General features: G+C 41.3%; 1 long non-coding RNA gene across 1 annotated transcript; it reads right to left on the bottom strand.

The window, feature by feature from the left end:
* Window positions 1-1,691: 1,691 nt before the first annotated feature.
* On the bottom strand, window positions 1,692-21,545 carry LOC130680707 (uncharacterized). The gene is made up of 2 exons (XR_008993771.1): window positions 21,339-21,545; window positions 1,692-1,924 (listed from the first exon to the last, which is right to left on the bottom strand). It is a non-coding gene; the product is annotated as an uncharacterized LOC130680707 (long non-coding RNA).
* Window positions 21,546-23,027: the final 1,482 nt, after the last annotated feature.

The raw sequence follows: 23,027 nt of genomic DNA, 5'->3' as shown, positions 1-23,027 counted from the left end.
TTGCTCATATTACCAGCACTCATCTTTTATTTTTTAGACTATTGAGAGAGTTATCCTTCATCAGGGAGTGAAGGGTGGAGAAAAGAAGGCCACTTTGGAAGTATGGAGATGGCAGTGTGCAGGTCCATTCTCTATGGACACCCAGACTGCCTGCTAGAGAATGAAGTCCCTACCCTGGAAGCTACAGGCAGAAGCCCCTCTTGCTACCTCATCCCTAGCATGCCCAACTTATGGCCTAATATCTCTTTTTGCTACACCCCCTTCACTCATTTCTCTCCTTTCATTGATACCTCTTAGATTTCTACATTTCCTGCCCACTGGTCATTTCCTGTGCAGGATTTGGTGCTCACCTTCAACATGCTGAAATCAACTTTCAAGAAAGTTTCTGTATAGCCTTATCCCAAACTGTGAGCCACAACTCACTGTTTCTGGAAATGTATACTATTTCCTCTCTTAGCCTTCAAAAAGGATTCTAACCCTAGCACAGAGTCAGTTCAATAGTTCAAAGCAGTCCTTGTCAATAAATACTTATTTACTTTCTACTATCTGGTGGACGTGGTGCTGGGGCCTGGGAGTACAAAAATGAACCAAAATAGTAGTCTTTGTTTTGAGGCAGTTGAGTGATGAAAATGTACACATAAACAGATTCTTTCAACCTAATATGATTAAGACTGTGATACCTGGGTCAGGCTTCAAATGAAGGGAAGGCTTCTGGGTGAGAATCACTGTGGTTCCCTTGGATACGTTGATGTGGCCGAGGCAAGGAAAGGCGGGAGGGGCGTTGCGGAGGTGGGGGCGTGCGGCCGGGTAGTGAGTGGAGGGCAGGCCACAAGCGATCTGACATAAGGATGTGAGGAAGCAGCAGGTGGTGGGAGAGAAGACAGAGCTGGGAGGAGCCAAGTCAGAGAGGGCCTTGAAGCTCAGCTGAGGAGCAGGGACTTCATTCTGCGTGGGAATGTGGAGCCACCGAAGAATTTTAAGCAGCATTTAACATGGTCAGACCTGAGTTTTAGACAAATCTGGCTAGAGGTGGAATGAACCTTAAGATGTACTGTTAAGTGAGAAAAGATGCAGAATGGTATATATAATAGCTGCCATTTCCTCTAATAAAATATTACACAGACAGACATATGCACATATATATGTACTTGGAAATGCATAGACTACCTCTGAAAGGCTAGTCAAGAAGCAGTAGTTGTCTTGGGTAGGATAGTGGGGTGTCTGAAGGCAGATGCAAAGGTGACATTTTTCATTGGATATATTTTTGTACTTTTTGTTACTTATTAACAATGAATTTAGTCTTGCTTGGGAGCAGACTTTAAAGATGGTGACATGGGGGGCTCCAGAATCCCTCGTTCCCATGGATATACAAAATGAACAGCCCTGCATGGAACAAACCCCTCTGCAAGAAACCTAGAAATAACTGAGTGACTCCCGTGCATCAGGTGAATGAGAAAACATCCACATTGAAAAGTATAGGAAAGGCCGAGACACACTCTCACCATAACTGACACAACTGGCGCAGCACCATGTGATTGGGAGGGAGCCCCAACTCCCAGATTGCCCTTGAGGAGTGGAAGGATTGGTCCCTCATTGTGTACCCCAACTTTTAAGATTTCCACCAGAGCAACAGGCCCCCAAAACATCTAGCTCTGAAGGCCAATAGGGTTGCATCCAGAGATCCACAAGAACACAGTAAACAAAGAAGTATTCATAGGCAGAGGCGTGCACCTCAGGGCTCAGTGCAGGGGAGCCCGCAGAACCACTCTCCCAGCCTTTCCTTGAATGGGGTCCATTTTCATTCTTTAACATCTACTGCCTGGTGGAGGGGTCAGTCTTCCACTTCAGGAGGCATCCAGGGGCTGACTGCAATCCTTCCCAGAGACCAGGAAAGCCATCAGACATCTCCTTTGCCCTTCACCTGCTGGTAATAATCAGTATCTCAAATAAGCAGTATCTCCCTGGAAGAAGCTTTATACCCATGTCTGCACCACAGCTTTTTTTTTTTTTTGAGAGGGCATCTCTCATATTTATTGATCAAATGGTTGTTAACAACAATAGAATTCTGTATAGGGGAGTCAATGCTCAATGCACAATCATTAATCCACCTCAAGCCTAATTCTCATCAGTCTCCAATCTTCTGAAGCATAATGAATAAGTTCTTACATGGTGAACAAATTCTTACATAGTGAATAAGTTCTTACATGGTGAACAGTACAAGGGCAGTCATCACAGACACTTTCACTTTTGATCACGCATTATGAACTATAAACAATCAGGTCAAATATGAATATTTGTTTGATTTTTATACTTGATTTATACGTAGATCCCACATTTCTCCCTTTATTATTATTATTTTTAATAAAATGCTGAAGTGGTAGGTAGACGTAAGATAAAGGTAGAAAACTTAGTTTAGTGTTGTAAAAGAGCAAATGTAGATGATCAGGTGTGTGCCTGTAGACTATGTGTTAATCCAAGCTAGACAAGGGCAATAAAACATCCACGGATGCAGAATATTTCTCTCAAAACAGGGGGTTGAGGTTCTAAGCCTCACTTACGTTGATCCTCAATTTCTCACCTGATGGCCCCCCTGCAACTGTGCCTGTCTTAGGTTGTTCCTCCCTTGAGGAATCTTACCCGTCTCTGACTAACCAGTCATCTTCCGGGGCCATACAGGGAGATGTAAAGTTGGTAAGTGAGAGAGAAGCTATATTGTTTGAAAAGGTTAGCTTTTTACTTCTTTGCAGATTTATGCCCTGTGACTTCTATGCCCAGCATTTGTCTTGAGGTATCTTTACCACTTGGAGGAATTATGATACTCGGTAAATTTGGTATGAGGCACGAATTCTATTTAAGGGTTGTAATTAGGAAGGAAGAAGAAAAGCTATAGAGGTAGCAGACAGAAGAAAACATGGGAAGATTGATTATTTCTTTGACATATCTTCTTGTAGAGTAACTTAAGCATGTATAGGTTTTAAACTACTAATTAAATTGCACACACACATTAACATAATAGGAATACAGTTACATAACCAAAGCAGATCTATAATTACCAGCATCTCCAGTGAAGCCAAGAAAACCAGTTAGGCACCCTAGGCATTTGTGAAAATTTGTCTATGATATGATGGATATTGTCCAGCTGTACTTGAACAGTCTGAGAGAAATCAGACAAATTAAAACAGCCCATTCCTGGGAACTGTTCACATCCCATATGTTCTTTTAACAGTAGATAGTCTGTAGTTGTAAGATTTTGGAGCTCTACAACTTGCACTTCTCCTAATTCTTGGTTGAGTTCCAACAGTGTAGATCCAGTCAAATTTGTTGTTTTACTGTATGCACAGGCCAGCTTAGATATCTCCTTCTTCATTCCAATGGCAAGTCCAGGAACCGGTGGGATGAATGCAGCTACAACTGCAGCATTGGCTGGATTTTTGTTGAGGTTTTTTGATGATCATCTTCTGGTATGACTCTTCCAGAGAGTGCTGATGTTGGAAGTCCTTCTTCATATCGTATCTTAGTTCATTTTCTGGGTAGCCAAATTAGGCTTTGATCCTCTGTATAAACACAAACAGACCCTTTGCCCACACTTTGATATGCCCTTTATACCAATGTGTAGAACTCATTGGAGGTCACCACACAGGAACTGCTTTTTTTTTTAAGAGAAAGGAATATTATCAGAAAAGCATACCTCCATAGCCATTCATGACACCCTTTAAGTGATCAAAATTAAGGATATTTAAAGCATGCATTAATCGTTGATTTACAGTTAGTTTTATCCTATAATGGAGTAGTCCCCCTTTTCTTTCTTTCTTTCTTTTTTCTTTATCTTTAATCTACACTTACATGAAGAATATTATGTTTACTAGACTCTCCCCTATACCAGGTCCCCGCTATAAACCCCTTTACAGTCACTGTCCATCAGCATAGCTAAATGTTGTAGAATCACTACTTGTCTTCTCTTTGTTGTACAGCCCTCTCCTTTCTCCCACCCCCCATGTATGTATGCTGATCTTAATACCCCCCTTCTTCCTCTCCCCCCCTTATCCCTCCCTACCCACCCATTCTCCCCAGTCCCTTTCCCTTTGGTACCTGTTAGTCCATTCTTGGGTTCTGTGATTCCGCTGCTGTTTTGTTCCTTCAGTTTTTCCTTTGTTCTTATACTCCACAGATGAGTGAAATCATTTGGTATTTCTCTTTCTCCACTTGGCTTATTTCACTGAGCATAATACCCTCCAGCTCCATCCATGTTGCTGCAAATGGTAGGATTTGCCCTCTTCTTATGGCTGAGTAGTATTCCATTGTGTATATGTAACACATCTTCTTTATCCATTCAACTACCGATGGACATTCAGGTTGTTTCCAATTCTTGGCTATTGTAAATAGTGCTGCGATAAACATAGGTGTGCATCTGTCTTTCTCAAACTTGATTGCTGCATTCTTAGGGTAAATTCCTAGGAGTGGAATTCCTGGGTCAAATGGTAAGTCTGTTTTGAGCATTTTGATGAACCTCCATACTGCTTTCCACAATCGTTGAACAAATTTACATTCCCACCAGCAGTGTAGGAGGGTACCCCTTTCTCCACAGCCTCGCCAACATTTGTTATTTGTCTTTTGGATGGCAGCCATCCTTACTGGTGTGAGGTGATACCTCATTGTAGATTTAATTTGCATTTCTCTGATAATTAGTGATGTGGAGCATCTTTTCATGTGTCTGTTGGCCATCTGTATTTCTTTTTTGGAGAACTGTCTGTTCAGTTCCTCTGCCCATTTTTTAATTGGATTATTTGATTTTTGTTTGTTGAGGCGTGTGAGCTCTTTATATATTTTGGATGTCAAGCCTTTATCGGGTCTGTCATTTACAAATATATTCTCCCATACTGTAGGGTTCCTTTTTGTTCTATTGATGATGTCTTTTGCCGTACAGAAGCTTTTCAGCTTAACATAGTCCCACTTGTTCATTTTTGCTGTTGTTTTCCTTGCCCGGGGAGATATGTTCAAGAAGAGGTCACTCATGTTTATGTCTAAGAGGTTTTTGCCTATGTTTTTTTCCACGAGTTTAATGGTTTCATGGCTTACATTCAGGTCTTTGATCCATTTTGAATTTACTTTTATATATGGGGTTAGACAGTGGTCCAGTTTCATTCTCCTACATGTAGCTGTCCAGTTTTGCCAGCACCATCTGTTGAAGAGACTGTTATTTCGCCATTGTATGTCCATGGCTCCTTTATCAAATATTAATTGACCATATATATTTGGGTTAATGTCTGGAGTCTCTAGTCTGTTCCACTGGTCTGTGGCTCTGTTCTTGTGCCAGTACCAAATTGTCTTGATTACTATGGCTTTATAATAGAGCTTGAAATTGGGGAGTGAGATCCCCCCTACTTTATTCTTCTTTGTCAGGATTGCTTTGGCTATTCAGGGTCTTTGGTGTTTCCATATGAATTTTTGAATTATTTGTTCCAGTTCATTGAAGAATGTTGCTGGTAATTTGATAGGGATTGCATCAAATCTGTGTATTGCTTTGGGCAGGATGGCCATTTTGACTATATTAATTCTTCCTAGCCATGAGCATGGGATGAGTTTCCATTTGTTAGTGTCCCCTTTAATTTCTCTTAAGAGTGACTTGTAGTTTTCAGAGTATAGGTCTTTCACTTTGGTTAGGTTTATTCCTAGTTATTTTATTCTTTTTGATGCAATTGTGAATGGAATTGTTTTCCTGATTTCTCTTTCTATTGGTTCATTGTTAGTGTATAGGAAAGCTACAGATTTCTGTGTGTTAATTTTGTATCCTGCAACTTTGCTGTATTCCGATATCACTTCTAGTAGTTTTGGGGTGGAGTCTTTAGGGTTTTTTATGTACAATATCATGTCATCTGCAAATAGTTACAGTTTAACTTCTTCTTTACCAATCTGGATTCCTTGTATTTCTTTGTTTGGTCTGATTGCCATGTCTAGGACGTCCAGTACTATGTTAAATAACAGTGAGGAGAGTGGGCTTCCCTGTCTTGTTCCTGATCTCAGAGGAAAAGCTTTCAGCTTCTTGCTGTTAAGTATAATGTTGGCTGTGGGTTTATCATATATGGCTTTTATTATGTTGAGGTACTTGCCCTCTATTCCCATTTTGCTGAGAGTTTTTATCACGAATGGGTGTTGAATATTGTCAAATGCTTTTTCAGCATCTATGGAGATGATCATGTGGTTTTTGTCCTTCTTTTTTTGATGTGGTGGATGATGTTGATGGATTTTCGAATGTTGTACCATCCTTGCATCCCTGGGATGAATCCCACTTGGTCATGGTGTATGATCCTTTTGATATACTGTTGAATTCGGTTTGCTAATATTTTATTGAGTATTTTTGCATCTACATTCATCAGGCGTATTGGTCTGTAATTTTCTTTTTTGGTGGGGTCTTTGCCTGGTTTTGGTATTACGGTGATGTTGGCTGATAAAATTCCGAGATAAATTCGTCCGGCCCGGGTGTTTTGTTCTTGGGTAGTTTTTTGATGACCGTTTCAATTTCTGTGCTCGTAATTGGTTTGTTTAACTTTTGTGTTTCTTCCTTGGTCAGTCTTGGAAGGTTGTATTTTTCTAGGAAGTTGTCCATTTCTTCTAGGTTTTCCAGCTTGTTGGCATATAGGTTTTCATAGTAGTCTTTAATAATTCTTTTGTATTTCTGTGGAGTCTGTCTTGATTTCTCCGTTCTCATTTCTGATTCTGTTGATTTGTGTTGATTATCTTTTTCTCTTAATAAGTTTAGCTAGAGGCTTATCTATTTTGTTTATTTTCTCAAAGAACCAGCTCTTGGTTTCATTGATTTGTGTTATTGTTTTATTCTTCTCAATTTTGTTTATTTCTTCTCTGATCTTTATTATGTCCCTCCTTCTGCTGACTTTAGGCCTCATTTGTTCTTCTTTTTCCAATTTCGATAATTGTAATGTTAGACTATTCATTTGGGATTGTTCTTGCTTCTTCAAGTGTGCCTGGATTGCTATATACTTTCCTCTTAAGACTGCTTTGGCTGCTTCCCACAGAAGCTGGGGCTTTGTGTTATTGTTGTCATTTGTTTCTATATATTCCTTGATCTCTATTTTAATTTGTTCGTTGATCCATTGAGTATTTAAGAGCATGTTGTTAAGCCTCCATGTGTTTGTGAGCCTTTTCGTTTTCTTTGTAGAATTTATTTCTAGTTTTATACCTTTGTGGTCTGAAAAATTGGTTGGTAGAATTTCAATATTTTGGATTTTGCTGAGGTTCTTTTTGTGGGCTAGTATGTGGTCTATTCTGGAGAATGTTCCGTGTGCACTTGAGAAGAATGTATATCCTGTTGCTTTTGATGCAGAGTTCTATAGATGTCTATTAGGTCCATCTGGTCTACTGTCTTGTTCAGTGCCTCCATGTCCTTACTTCTTTTCTGCCCAGTGGATCTATCCTTTGGGGTGAGTGGTGTGTTAAAGTCTCCTAGAATGGATGCATTGCAGTCTATTTCCCCCTTTAGTTCTGTTAGTATTTGTTTCACATATGCTGGTGCTCCTGTGTTGGGTGCATATATATTTAGAATGGTTATATCCTCTTGTTGGACTGAGCCTTTTATCATTATGTAGTGTCCTTTATCTCTTGTTACTTTCTTTGTTTTGAAGTCTATTTTGTCTGATATTAGTACTGCAACCCCTGCTTTCTTCTCTCTGTTGTTTGCCTGAAATATGTTTTTCCATCCCTTGACTTTTAGTCTGTACATGTCTTTGGGTTTGAGGTGAGTTTCTTGTAAGCAGCATATAGATGGGTCTTGCTTTTTTATCCATTCTATTACTCTGTGTCTTTTGATTGGTGCATTCAGTCCATTTACATTTAGGGTGACTATTGAAAGATATGTACTTATTGCCATTGCAGGCTTTAAATTTGTGGTTACCAAAGGTTCAAGGTTAGCCTCTTTAGTATCTTACTGCCTAACTTAGCTCTCTTATTGAGCTGTTATATACACTGTCTGGAGATTCTTTTCTTCTCTCCCTTCTTGTTCCTCCTCCTCCATTCTTCATATGTTGGGTGTTTTGTTGTGTGCTCTTTCTAGGAGTGCTCCCTTCTAGAGCAGTCCCTGTAAGATGTCCTGTAGAGGTGGTTTGTGGGAAGCAAATTCCATCAGCTTTTTCTTGTCTGGGAATTGTTTAATCCCACCATCATATTGAAATGATAGTCGTGCTGGATACAGTATCCTTGGTTCAAGGTCCTTCTGTTTCATTGCATTAAATATATCGTTCCATTCTCTTCTGGCCTGTAGGGTTTCTGTCAAGAAGTCTGATGTTAGCCTGATGGGTTTTCCTTTATAGGTGATGTTTTTCTGTCTAGCTGCCTTTAAAACTGTTTCCTTGTCCTTGATCTTTGCCATTTTAATTATTATGTGTCTTGGTGTTGTCCCCCTTGGATCCTTTCTGTTGGGGATTCTGTGTATTTCCGTGGTTTGTTCGATTATTTCCTCCCCCAGTTTGGGAAAGTTTTCAGCAATTATTTCTTCCAAGATACTTTCCATCCCTTTTCCTCTCTCTTCTTCTTCTGGTACCCCTATAATATGGATATTGTTCCTTTTGGATTGGTCACACAGTTCTCTTATTATTGTTTCATTCCTGTAGATCCTTTTATCTCTCTCTATGTCAGCTTCTATGCATTCCTGTTCTCTGGTTTCAATTCCATCAGTGACCTCTTGCATCTTATCCATTCTGCTTATAAATCCTTCCAGAGTTTGTTTCATTTCTGTAATCTCCTTTCTGGCATCTGTGATCTCCTTCCGGACTTCGTCCCATTTCTCTTGCGTATTTCTCTGCATCTCTGTCAGCATGTTTATGATTTTTATTTTGAATTATTTGTCAGGAATACTGGTTAGGTCTGTCTCCTTCTCTGGTGTCTCTGTGATGTTGGTTTGCCTGTAATTTTGTCTTTTCTTGGTGATGGGAATAGTTTGCAGAGCTGGGATGAGTGACAGCTGGAAGAACTTCCCTTCTTGTTGGTTTGTGGCCTTCCTCTCCTGGGAGAACAGCGACCTCTAGTGGCTTGTGCTGGGTAGCTGCGTGCAGACAGGGCTTCTGCTTCCTGCCTGGCTTCTATGGAGTTTATCTCTGCTGTTGCTGTGGGCGTGGCCTGGCTTGGGCAGCTGCTCCAAAGTGGTGGAGTCGCATTGGAGGGGGAGCGGCCAGGAGGCTATTTATCTCCGTAAGGGGCCTCCCTGCTCCCTGCAGCCCAGGGGATTAGAGTGTCCAGAGATCCCTGGATTCCCTACCTCTGGACTAAGTGTCCCACCCTGCCCCTTTAAGACTTCCAAAAAGCACCCGCCAAAACAAAACAACAACCACAAAAAGAAAAAAAATTAAAAAATATAAAAAATAAAAAAATAAAAAATGGCCGCTCGTTTTTCTTTATTCTCTGGTGCCAGCCTCAGGCACCTGCTCACCAGTCTTGCTGCCCTGTTTCCCTAGTATTGGGGTCCCTATCCCTTTAAGACTTCCAAAAAGCGCTCACCAAAACAAAACAACAACAACAACAAAAATAGCCACTCGCTTTTCTTTTGTTCTCCAGCACCAGCCTCTGATACCTGCTCGCTGGTCTTGCTGCCCTGTTTCCCTAGTATTGGGGTCCCTGTCCCTTTAAGACTTCCAAAAAGCACTCACCTCAACAAAACAACAAGAACAACAACAACAACAGAAAAAAAATGGCTGCTTGCTTTTCTTATGTCCTCCAGTACCCGCTCACCGTTCTTGCTGCCCTGTTTCCCTAGTGTCCAGGGCCCCACGCATGCACTGTGTCTGCGCTCTGGTCCGGATGTCCGGGGCTGGGTGTTCAGCAGTCCTGGGCTCCCTCTCCCTCCCGCTCTGTCCCCTCTCCTCCCACCGGGAACCAGGGGGAGGGGCGCTCGTGTCCCGCCGGGCCGGGGCCTGTATCTTACCCCCTTTGTGAGGTGCTGGATTCTCGCAGGTGTGGATGTGGTCTGGATGTTGTTCTGTGTCCTCTGATCTTTATTCTAGGAAGAGTTGTCTTTGTTATATTTTCATAGATATATGTTGTTTTGGGAGGAGATTTCCGCTGCTCTACTCATGCCACCATCTTGGCGACGCCCCCCCCCCCCCGCACCACAGCTTTTATGGGAGCCCCAAGACATGGGCCTCCAGATCACCTGGCTCTGATAGCCAATGGGGCTTCCACTCAGGAGTCCCTCAGGACAATAGCAAACTGGGAAGTAGACCCTAACCAGCCACCCGCCTCAGACTCAGCACAGGGGAGCAGACAGAAATGCCCATCTCCTAGTCTTTCCCTTACAGGGGTTATTTCCATACTTTAAAAGCTGCCTGAGGGTCAGGATTCTAACTTAACAATTAGGAGCTGACTGTAATCCTCTCCAGAGATCAGAGAAGCCTACAGACACCTCTCTGGCCCTCCCTGTCTAGTCTACCCCAGGTTGCCAGTATCCCCCTGAAAGGCAATTGTACGCAGGTCTGGCCCTCCAGCTTTTGTGGCTGTCATCTGAGGGATGGACCCCCAGATCACCTGGCTCTAGAGTCAGTGGGGCATGAATTCAGGAGTTGCGATGTGCTATACAGCAAAAAAAGAAGTTCTTAATGGGCTCAGGAGCACACACCCACTGTGGCTTTATACCAGGGCCCAGCAGAGAGGGAACAGGCAAAAATGACCACTTCCTAGCTTCTGCCTAGATGGGATCTAACTACACACACTTTCCAAGCCACTACCTGACCATCTGGCTTCCAACCAGCCAGCACCTAGGTGCTGACTGAGATCCTCCCCTTTGGTACACTGATGGGTCTTGGCACAATCCCAACTACTGGGAGCCACTAAGAACAGAAAAGGTGGCTTGGAAAATCACAGAGGTTTGAGAGATAACCAAGAGCTCTGGCTGGGCTAATTGACAAAGTTAATCTCCTATGTAAGACCACTCTTTCAAAACTGGAAGAGGTGGCTGTTTTATTTAATGAACAGAAATTAACTTAGAGAGTCAAGGAAAATGAACAGAGGAATATGTTCCAAACAAAAGAACAAGATAAAACTCTAGAAATAGATTTTAATGAATCAGATAAGTGATATACCTGATAGAGAGTTCAAATAATAGTCATAAAGATGCTCACCAAGTTCATAATAATGAATGAACAAAATGTGAATTTTAACAGAGACAGAAAATATAAGAAAGTACCCAAAAGAAACCAGAGCTGAAGAATCCAATAACATAATTAGAAAATTCAATAGAGAAGTTCAACAGTAGGCTACATCAATTGGAAGAAAGGATGTGCAAAGTAGAAGACAAGGCAGAGGAATTCATCCAATTAGAGGAGCAAAAATAAAAAAGAATGAAAAACAGTTCATTCAAAAGAATGAAAAAAAAATGAAAAGAGAGGACTTTAGGATATCATAAAGTGAACCAATATATATATTACAGAGTTCCCAAAAGGAAAGAGAGAGAGAGAGAGAGAGAGAGAGAAAGTAGCAGAAAGTATATTCAAAAGAATAATGGCTGCAAACTTCCCTAACTTGGAGAAAGAAACACATCTAGATCCAGAGATCCCAAAAAAGATGACTCCAAAAAGACCCACACCAAGACATATTGTAGTTAAATTGTCAAAAGTTAAAGACAAGGAGACAATTTAAAAAGCAGCAGGAGAAAAACAACTTATGTACAAAAAAATCCCCTTAAGATCAGCAGCATATTTTTCAGCAGAAGCTCTGCAGGCCGGAGTGGAATAATATATTCAAAGTACTGGAAGAAAAAAGCTGCCAGCCAAGAATGCTCTGCCCAGGAAAGGCATCCTTCAGGACTGAAGGAGGGGTAAAGAGTTTTCTAGATAAGCAAAAGCTGAAGGAGTTCATCACCAGTAAACTGGCCTTATAAGAAATGTTAAAGGAAGGATGTTAATTGGTAACAGGAAAACATATATAGGTATAAAATTCAGTGGTAAAGGTAAACATATAATTAAATTCAGAATACTCTGATGTTTTAATGGTGTTGGGGAAATCACTTATAACTTTAGAATGAAATATTACAAATAACTATAACTATAATAAGGGATACACAATGTAAAAAAGGAGTAAATGGTGATATCAAAAACATAAAATGGTGGGGAGGAGTATAAAAATGTAGAGCTTTTGTATGAAAAGTTAAGTTGTATCAGCTTAAAATGTACTGTTACAAATTAAAAAATGTTTTATATAAGCCTCATGGTAACTACAAAGCAAAAACTTATAGTAGATACAAAAAGAGAAAGAGAAGGGAATCAAAGTATACCACTTGATGAAAGTCATGAAATCACAAAGAGAGTAAGAAAGGAACAAAGGAATTACAAACCAACTGTAAATCAATTAGCAAAATGTCAGAGGTAAGCCCATACCTGTCAGTAATTAATTTAAGTGTGAACAGACTAAATTCTACAATAAAAAGGAAGACAGTGGCTGAATGGATGAAAAACAAGACCATCTATATACTGCCAAAAAGGGATTCACTTCAGATGTAAGGACGCACATGGACTGAAACTGAAGGGATGGAAAAAGATATTCCACTGAAACTGGAAGAATTAATATTGTTAAGCTGTCTGTACTACCCAAGATGATTTACAGATTCCATGCAATCCCTATCAAAATTCCAATGACATTTTCTCAGCAGTAGCATAAACAATCCTAAGATTTCTATTGAACTAAAGACTCCAAATAGCCAAAGCTTTCTTGAGAAAGAACAAAGCAGGGCATATCACACTTCCTGTTGTGAAACCATATTACAAAGCTACAGTAATCAAAACGGTATGGTATTGGAAAAAAGACAGTCACATAGACCAGGGGAACAGGATAGAGAGCCTAGACAGAAACCCATGCATAAATAGCCAATTCATTTACGACAAAGAGCCAAGAATATATAGTGGAGAAAAGAAAGTCTCTTCAATAAATGGTGCTAGGGAAACAGGATATCCACATGCAAAAGAATGAAAATGGACCCGTTTCTCACACCATACACAAAATCAACTCAAAATGGATTAAAGACTTAAGCATAAGACCTAAAACTACAAAACTCCTAGAAGAAAGCATAGGAGGTAAGTCCTTAACATTGATCTTGGTAATGAGTATTTTGATTCAATACCAAAAGCAAAAGCAACAAAAGCAAAAATAGACAAGTGAGACGACATCAAACTTTAAGTTTCTGCACAGCAAATGGAATCATCAACAAAATGAAAAGGCAGCCTATGGAATGGGAAAAAACATCTTCAAATCATATATCTGACAAGGGGCTAATATCCAAAATGTGTAAAGAATTCATACAACTCAATAGCATCAACATCAAAAACAAATAAACAACTACAAAAAGTAAAACCCAAGCAACCTGATTTAAAAAATGTGCAGAGGAACTGAATAGATTTTTCTAAAAAAGCCATACAAATGGCCAACAGGTACATGACAAGGTAATCAACATCACTAATCATCAGGGAAACGCAAATCGAAGTCACAATGAGATGTCACCTCACAACCGTTAGAATGTCCATTATCAAAAGGACAAGAGAAAATGAGCACTGGTGAGCATGTGGGAAAAAAGGGAATGACTGTGCACTGTTGGTGGGAATGTAAATTTGTTCAGCCACTATAGAAAACACTTTGGAGTTTTCTCAAAAAACAAACAAAAAAACAAACAAACATAAACTACCATATGATCCAGCAATCCCACTTCTGGACCTTTGAAGGAAATGGAAATGGGATCTGCACCCCTGTGTTCACTGCAGCATTTATTTACAGTAGCCAATTTATGGAAACAACCTAAATGTCAATGGATAATTGAAGAAGAAGGTGTGATATATTACAGATTTTGGAATATTACTTGGCCATGAGAAAGAAGGAAATGCTGCCATTTCCTAAAACATGGATGGACCTGAAGGTGTTATGCTGAGTGAAATAAGTCAGAGATAAATGCTGCGTGATCACACTTACATGTGGAATCTAAATAAGCTGACCTCATGAAACAAGATGAGAACAATGGTTACCAGAGAAAGGGGGTGGGGAAGTCTAGGCAAGACATCCTGAGGCTCTGATGATGCCAGGTTAGTAGGAGGAAAGGAGAACACAGAAAAGGAGATTGGTTTAAAGAGGGTACAAGAGGAATGACTACTGTTGGCAGAAACCATCTGCCATCAAAATGGGTACAGGAGTGAGGAGCCAAGATGGCGGCGTGAGTAGAACAGTGGAAATCTCCTCCCAAAACCACATATATTTTTGAAAATACAACAAATACAACTCTTCCTAAAAGAGAGACTAGAAGATACAGGACAACAGCCAGACTACATCCACACCTGCGAGAACCCAGAATCTCGCGAAGGGGGTAAGATACAAGTCACAGCCTGGCGGGACCCAAGCACCCCTCACCCCAGCTCCCGGTGGGAGGAGAGGAGTCGGAGTGGGAAGGGAGAGGAGCCCAGGACTGATAAACACCCAGCCCTAGCCATCCGCACTGGAGTGCAGACACACAGTGTGTGGGGTGCTGGATATTAGGGAAACGGAACAGTAAAACCTGAGAATGGGTCCCCGCAGCCGGCACCCCTGGGACAAAAGAAAAGCGAGTGCTCTTTGAAAGTCTTAAAGGGACAGGGACCCCACAGCTGGGCAGAAGTGTCCAGGGACACTTAGCCCAGCAGCTGAGAATCCCGGGGAACTCCAGGCGCCCTAACCCTCTGGGAGGCAGTGCAGCACTGAGGCCCTTCATGGTGATAAACAGCCTCCCACCCAATCCCCCTCCGGCATGGCCCCGCCATAGCAGGGAAGCAGCCCGAGACTGGCCACACCCACAACAGCCACCAGGGCCAGGCTTAGAGGCCCTGTCTGCACACAGCTGCCCAGCACAAGCCACTAGGGGTCACCGTTCTCACAGGAGAGGAAGGCCACAAACTAGCAAGAAGGGACGTTTTCCCAGCTGACACACGCACCAACTCCCCACAACTACCTCTATAGCCATGAAAAGGCAGAAGAATTTGATGCAGACCAGACTAACAGAGACAACCCCTGAGGAGGAGCTTGGGGAGACAGACCTAACCAATCTTCCTGAAAAAGAATTCAAAATAAAGGTCATAACCATGCTGATGGAGCTGCAGAGAAAAATACAAGAGCTAAAGGACAAAGTAGGGAGGGAGACTACAGAAATGAAACAATCTCTGGAAGGATTTATAAGAAGAATGGATGAGATGTAAGAGGCCATTGATGGAATAGAAATCAGAGAACAGGAATGCATAGAAGCTGATGCAGAGAGAGATAAAAGGATCTCCAGAAATGAAACAACATTAAGAGAACTGTGAGACCAATCCAAAAGGAACAATATCCACATTATAGGGGTACCAGAAGAAGAAGAGAGAGAAAAAGGAATAGAAAGTGTCCTTGAAGAAATAATTGCTGAAAATTTCCCCAAACTGGGGGAGGAAATAGTTGCTTAGACCACAGAAGCACACAGAACTCCCAACAGAAGGGACCCAAGGAGGACAACACCAAGACACATAAAAATTAAAATGGCAAAGATCAAAAACAAGGACAGAGTTTTAAAGGCAGCTAGAGAAAAGAAAAAGGTCACCTACAATGGAAAACCCATCAGACTATCATCAGAATTCTCAACAGAAACCTTACAGGCCAGAAGAGAATGGCATGATATATTTAATGCAATGAAACAGAAGGGCCTTGAGCCAAGAATACTGTATCCAGCACAATTATCATTTAAATATGAAGGAGGGATTAAACAATTCCCAGACAAGCAAAAGTTGAGGGAATTTGCCTCCCACAAACCACTTCAACAGGGTATTGTAGAGGGATTACTCTAGATGGGAGCACTCCTAAGGCTAAATAGATGTCACCAGAGAAAATAAAATCACAGCAAAGAAAGCAGACCAACCAAATACTAATTAAAGGCAAAAAATAAAATCAACTACCCACAAAAGCAGTCAAAGGAAGCACAAAAGGGTACAGAATAAAACACCCAACATATAAAGAATGGAGGAGGAGGAATAAGAAGGGAGAGAAATAAAGAATCATCAGACAGTGTTTATAACAGCTCAATAAGCAAGTTAAGTTAGACAGTAAGATAGTTAAGAAACTAACCTTGAACCTTTTGTAACCACAAATCTAAAGCCTGAAATGGCAATAAGTACATATCTTTCAATAATCACCCTAAATGTAAATGGAATGAATGCACCAATCAAAAGACACAGAGGAGTAGAATGGATAAAAAAAGCAAGACCCATCTATATGCTGCTTACAAGAGACTCACCTCAAACCCAAAGACACGCACACATTAAAAGTAAAAGCATGGAAAAAGATATTTCATGCAAACAACAGGGAGAAAAAAGCAGGTGTGGCAGTACTAGTATCAGACAAAATAGACTTCAAAACAAAGAAAGTAACAAGAGATAAAGGAGGACATTACATAATGATAAAGGGGTCAGTACAACAAGAGGATATAACCATTATAAATATATATACACCCAATACAGGAGCACCAGCATATGTGAAACAAATACTAACAGAATTAAAAGAGGAAATAGAATGCAATGCATTCATTTTGGGAGACTTCAACATACCACTCACTCCAAAGGATAGATCCACCAGACAGAAAATAAGTAAGGACACAGAGGAACTGAACAACACACTAGAACAGATGGACTTAATAGACATCTATAGAACCCTACATCCAAAAGCAACAGGATATACATTCTTCTCAAGTGCACATGGAACATTATCCAGAATAGACCACATACTAGGCCACAAAAAGAGCCTCAGTAAATTCCAAAAGATTGAAATTGTACCAACTAACTTTTCAGACCACAAAGGTATAAAACTAGAAATAAATTGTACAAAGAAAACAAAAGGCTCACAAACACATGGAGGCTTAACAACATGCTCCTAAATAATCAATGGATCAATGACCAAATTAAAATAGAGATCAAGCAATATATGGAAACAAATGACAACAACAACACAAAGCCCCAACTTCAGTGGGACGCAGGAAAAGCAGTCTTAAGAGGAAAGTATATAGCAATCTAGGTGTATTTAAATAAGGAAGAACAATCCCAAATGAATAATCCAAAGTCACAATTATCAAAATTGGAAAAAGAAGAACAAATGAGGCCTAAAGTCAGCAGAAGGAGGGACATAATAAAGATCAGAGAAGAAATAAATAAAATTGAGCAGAATAAAACAATAGAAAAAAAATCAATAAACCAAGAGCTGGTTCATTGAGAAAATAAACAAAATAGATAAGCCTCTATCCAGACTTATTAAGAGAAAAAGAGAATCAACACACACCAACAGAATCAGAAATGAGAAAAGAAAAATTACGATTTACTCCACAGAAATACAAAGGATTTTTAGAGACTACTATGAAAACCTATATGCTAACAAGCTGGAAAACCTAGAAGAAATGGACAACTTCCTAGAAAAATACAACCTTCCAAGACTGACTAAGGAAGAAACAGAAAATCTAAACAGACTAATTACCAGCAATGAAATTGAAGCAGTAATCAAAAAACTACCCAAGAACAAAACCCCAGGGCCAGACGGATTTACCTCAGAATTTTATCAGACATACAGAGAAGACATAATACCCATTCTTCTTAAAGTTTTCCAAAAAATAGAAAAGGAGGGAATACTCCCAAACTCATTCTATGAAGCCAACATCACCCTAATACCAAGACCAGGCAAAGACCCCACCAAAAAGGAAAATTACAGACCAATATCCCTGATGAACGTAGATGCAAAAATACTCAACAAAATATTAGCAAACCGAATTCAAAAACACATCAAAACGATCATACACCATGACCAAGTGAGATTCATCCCAGGGATGTAAGGATGGTACAACATTTGAAAATCCATCAACATCATCCACCACATCAACAAAAAGAAGGACAAAAACCACATGATTATTTCCATAGATGCTGAAAAAGCATTCAACAAAATTCAACATCTATTCATGATAAAAACTCTCAGCAAAATGGGTATAGAGGGCAGGTACCTCAACATAATAAAGGCCATATATGATAAACCCACAGCCAACATCATATTGAACAGTGAGAAGCTGAAAGCTTTACCTCTGAGATCGGGAACAAGACCGGGATGCCCACTCTCCCCACTGTTATTCAACATAGTACTAGAGGTCCTAGCCACAGGATTAGACAAAACAAAGAAATACAACCAATCCAAATTGGTAAAGAAGAAGTTAAACTGTCACTATTTGCAGATGACATAATATTGTACATAAAAAGCCCTAAAGAGTCCACTCCAAAACTATTAGAACTTATATCGGAATTCAGCAATGTTGCAGGATACAAAATTAATACACAGAAATCTGTGGCTTTCCTATACACTGACAATGAACTAATAGAAAGAGAAATCAGGAAAATAATTCCATTCATAAATGCATCAAAAGAATAAAATACCTAGGAATGAACCTAACCAAGGAAGTGAAAGACCTATATCCTGAAAACTATAAGACACTCTTAAGAGAAATTAAAGAGGACACTAACAATGGAAACTAGGAAGAATTAATGTTGTCAAAATGGCCATCCTGCTCAAAGCGATATACGGATTGGATGCAATCCTTATCAAATTACCAACAACATTCTTCAATGGACTGGAACAAATTGTTCAAAAATTCACGTAGAAACACCAAACACCCTGAATAGCCAAAGTAACCCTGAGAAGGAAGAATAAAGTGGGCAGTGTCTTGCTCCCCAACTTCAAGCTCTACTACAAAGCCACAGTAATCAAGACAATTTGGTACTGGCACAAGAACAGACCCACAGACCAGTGGAACAGAGTAGAGACACCAGACATTAATGCAAACATATATGGTCAATTAATATATGATAAAGGAGTCATGGACATACAATGGGGAAATGACAGTCTCTTCAATAGTTGGTGCTGGCAAAACTGGACAGCTACATGTAAGAGAATGAAACTGGATCACTGTCTAACCCCATACACAAAAGCAAATTCGAAATGGATCAAAGACCTGAATGTAAGTCATGAAACCATAAAACTCTTAGAAAAAAACCTAGGCAAAAATCTCTTGGACATAAACATGAGTGACTTCTTCATGAACATATCTCCCCAGGTGAGGGAAACAAAAGCAAAAATGAACAAGTGGGACTGTATCAAGCTGAAAAGCTTCTGTACAGCAAAGGACACCATCAATAGAACAAAAAGGTACCCTACAGTATGGGAGAATATATTCATAAATGACAGATCCGATAAAGGGTTGACATCCATAATATATAAAGAACTCACACACCTCAACAAACAAAAAGCAAACAATCCAATTGAAAAATGGGTATAGGAGCTGAACAGACAGTTCTCCAAGGAAGAAATTCAGATGGCCAAGAGACACATGAAAAGATGCTCCACATTGCTAGTCATCAGAGAAATGTAAATTAAAACCACAATGAGGTATCACCTCACACCAGTAAGGATGGACACCATCCAAAAGACAAACAACAACAAATGTTGGCGAGGATGTGGAGAAAGGGGAAACCTCCTATACTGCTGATGGGAATGTAAATTAGTTCAACCATTGTGGTAAGCAATATGGAGGTTCCTCAAAAATCTCAAAATAGAAATACCATTAACCCAGGAATCCTACTTCTAGGAATTTACCCTAAGAATGCAGCAGCCCAGTTTGAAAAAGACAGATGCACCCCTATGTTTATTGCAGCACTATTTACAATAGCCAAGAAATGGAAGCAACCTAAATGCCCATCAGTAGATGAATGGATAAAGAAGATGTGGTACATTTACACAATGGAATATTATTCAGCCATAAGAAGAAAACAAAACCTACCATTTGCAGTAACATGGATGGAGCTAGAGGGTATTATGCTCAGTGAAATAAGCCAGGCAGAGAAAGACAAGTATCAAATGATTTCCCTCATTTGTGGGGTATAAGAACAAAGAGAAAACTGAAGGAAGAAAACAGCAGCAGAAACACAGAACCCAAGAATGGACTAACAGTTACCAAAGGGAAAGGGACTGGGGAGAATTGGTGGGAAGGGAGGGATAAGAGGGTGGGGCGAAGAAAGGGGGCCTTACAATTAGCATGTATAATGTGTGTGGGGGGCACGGGGAGGGCTGTGCAACACAGAGAAGACAAGTAGTGATACTACAGTATCTTACTACGCTGATGGACAGTGACTGTAATGGGGTATGTGGGGGGATTTGGTGAATGGGGTTCTCTAGTAAACATAATGGTCTTCATGTAATTGTAGATTAATGATACCAAAAAAAAAATCTGTGGAGAAGGGAGAAAATACAAAAAAAAAAAAAAATCAACCATCTTACTTCGTAACCATACTTTGTAGGACCACGTTTCCTGTTGACTGCCCAGTGTATGAAGCTAGTGAAGAGCATCTTGAGGAAGGCTGAGTGGCAGGGTCCTCACTGCTGCTGCTTTGGGTGACTGACAAGGGCCTCAAGAGTGGTACAGATTCACAGGAACAGTACAGCAGTGGCCAGGGCCTTGGGGAAAGATTCCTCCTGGGGGCTGGAGCGACCTGAGTGTGGGTCTGTGTTAAGTCTGGTCACAGCAGGGAGCTTTTCAGATGGGGAAAGTTCGGCATTAGTGGGAGACAGGCAGCGGGAGCTCACGAGTTCATATTGAAGAGGGGTTAAGGACATAGACTGTGAAACTTGGAGGTAGTATGGAAAGGCCGGTTGTGTTGTCATGTCCGTGTATAAACAGACAGAGCCACATATCCTTTCTAAAAAAAAATTCAAACTATCCAACATCAGGTGCAGAAGTTATTGGGTTGTTTATAAAATGTTGGCTTTTCTTTCAGTAGATGTCCTTCATGGTGTGTGTGTGTGTGTGTGTGTGTGTGCGCGCGCGCTCAGGGGTGGATAGGGGCACGTGTGCAGCGGGCAGAGGATGATGTGGGTGCGAGCCGTGTGGAGTGAGAGGTGGTTTGTTGTCTAACTGGGGCTGAGGGTCGATGGGCTTTCAGACATGCCAATAGCAACTACAGCCTCACCTACGGTCCAGATGGCGCAGGCGCGCCCTCTCTCCCAGTCTCCCCCTCATTCTCTCCTCCCCAGGCAGCTGTGCAAAGCCACGTGACTCTGAAAGCACAGCACTGAAAGCCTCCCACTGTGCCAGGAGAAGCAGCAGGGATACAAAGGCCAAAGCCAGGCCAGAGCCAGGGCAGGGGCCCCCAACCCCGCAGGGGCGCAGGAAGGAACCCCGGAGGTGAACGTACCCCCCTGCCCTCCTTACCCTCTCCACTCCTCCCCGCAGCTCAGGAGGCCAGTGCCCTTCCTGCTGTCCCGGAGGGATTGAGGGCTGCTCTTACCGACAGGCTGAATTCCAGGAGAGCTCACGCTTTGGGGAGACGGGGGACAGGAGGCCCTTTGGTGGGGGTGAGGCCTGGAAGGTGAATAAGGCCGCATGACTTGACCTCAGGACTAGCCCAGAACACTCTTAGATGCAGGGCGGGCCCAGGGCTGAATATCGCAGCCTGGTGTGGCCCCTTTCTGCACACGATGCTCTTCCACGCTTGGCTGGGAGGACTCCAGGGCAAGTAGCACCAAGCCCCTCCCCCCCCCTCTTACTTCTCCAGACTCACCCCCTGTACACCCTTTACTTCCTTCTGAAGTTTCGGTTCTACCCCAGGTTCTAGATCCAACAGATCCACAGCTCAGTCCCTGTGGAATGTAAATCAGTCGTTTTGACTTTCCTGGGCTTGATTTTGTAACAACACTTGCTTCCACGTCCCCTTTCTCTCAGGGATAAAATGGAGTTAAAAAAGTGGCTAATGAAAAATACAAAAACAAAGCACTATAAAAATATTATTACATAAATAAAGGGACAGATGTCACACATCCTGCTGATGTGTATGAAAAGAACAGTTAACTATTAAAAATACTGGCAGTATTCAATTTATTTTTAAGGTGGCAGACTGAGCTTTTAAGACATTACTTGCCAGCCTTTGCTACTTGTCAGGTGCCACTAACACCCCCAAAGAGTCAGGCTTTTATTGACATTTCTGTTTGGCTGTCATTTTTTTTCTGGATAATAAGCTGAACCAATATGAAAATTATTTTTATGTGCTTTATACAGCATTAGAATTGGTCATAATCTCTCAGCTCTTTAATGTTATCATGGTATCTTCTAGTGAACCTGGAATGCTATGGTATCGAGTGGCAAAAAAGACCTCAACCTTGCCTTGCACCCTGCTGTGTGCTCTTGGGCAGGCGACCTGATTCCCTCATCTGTTATGTGATGTTTAAGGCTCCTGAGGCCCCGACAGTCTACAAATCCATAAACTAATGATCGGTAAGCCTTTCTTTTGATATACCGAGTTATGCTGTTGAAAACCTACACTGATGCCATTTTTCTGTAAGATGGCAATTTGCCTTCACTTATTGAACTTAAGGTGTTATCAAGGTAGCATTTAGGAGAGCCTGCAGTTGGGTCAAAATCAGAAAATCATTTGTAGAAGGAAGAAGTTACAGTCAGATCAGCTTGAAGGGCCAAATCATTGAGCTAAAACTAATGTTTCTGCAGAAGATTGGCTATTCTGCCGACTCCCCACAGACAACAATGCCCAGGAGACCCATGGTCTGTCTGATTACGTCTTTATTAATCTTTATAGCACTTTCCAGCAGAGCACTGACTTAAAAATGGTACTAGTAGCTCATAAAAGACCTCTTATATTTTCCTAAAGCCTTGACTCACGTTCTCTGGGCCCAGTGCATGCTCTACCCAGAGTTGCATCTTGAATCGATGTCTTTGAAGAGGAACTGTAGGTGTCCTGAAATCTAAATGAGCTAATGAGAGTACATAAAAGAATCCTTTCTCCAGAACCTGAGAGTGTGTGATCATTCTCCCCAGAGAACCTGGGGGGCTCGGGCGGCAGCACCTCCCCTACCTATCCTGCATGTCTCACCAGTCCAGTTTCCAGAGGGCAGGGCAGACGGTGTCCACAGCCCCCTGGGCACCCATCTTTCTTTTAGGCTGTGTACCCTCTCTAATTCCCTGG

The sequence above is a fragment of the Manis pentadactyla genome, chromosome 14, assembly GCF_030020395.1.
Source record: "Manis pentadactyla isolate mManPen7 chromosome 14, mManPen7.hap1, whole genome shotgun sequence".
NCBI classification, from domain to species: Eukaryota; Metazoa; Chordata; class Mammalia; order Pholidota; family Manidae; genus Manis; species Manis pentadactyla.
The sequence above is the reverse complement of the archived record's forward strand: the minus strand, read 5'-3'. Positions and strand labels throughout refer to the sequence as shown.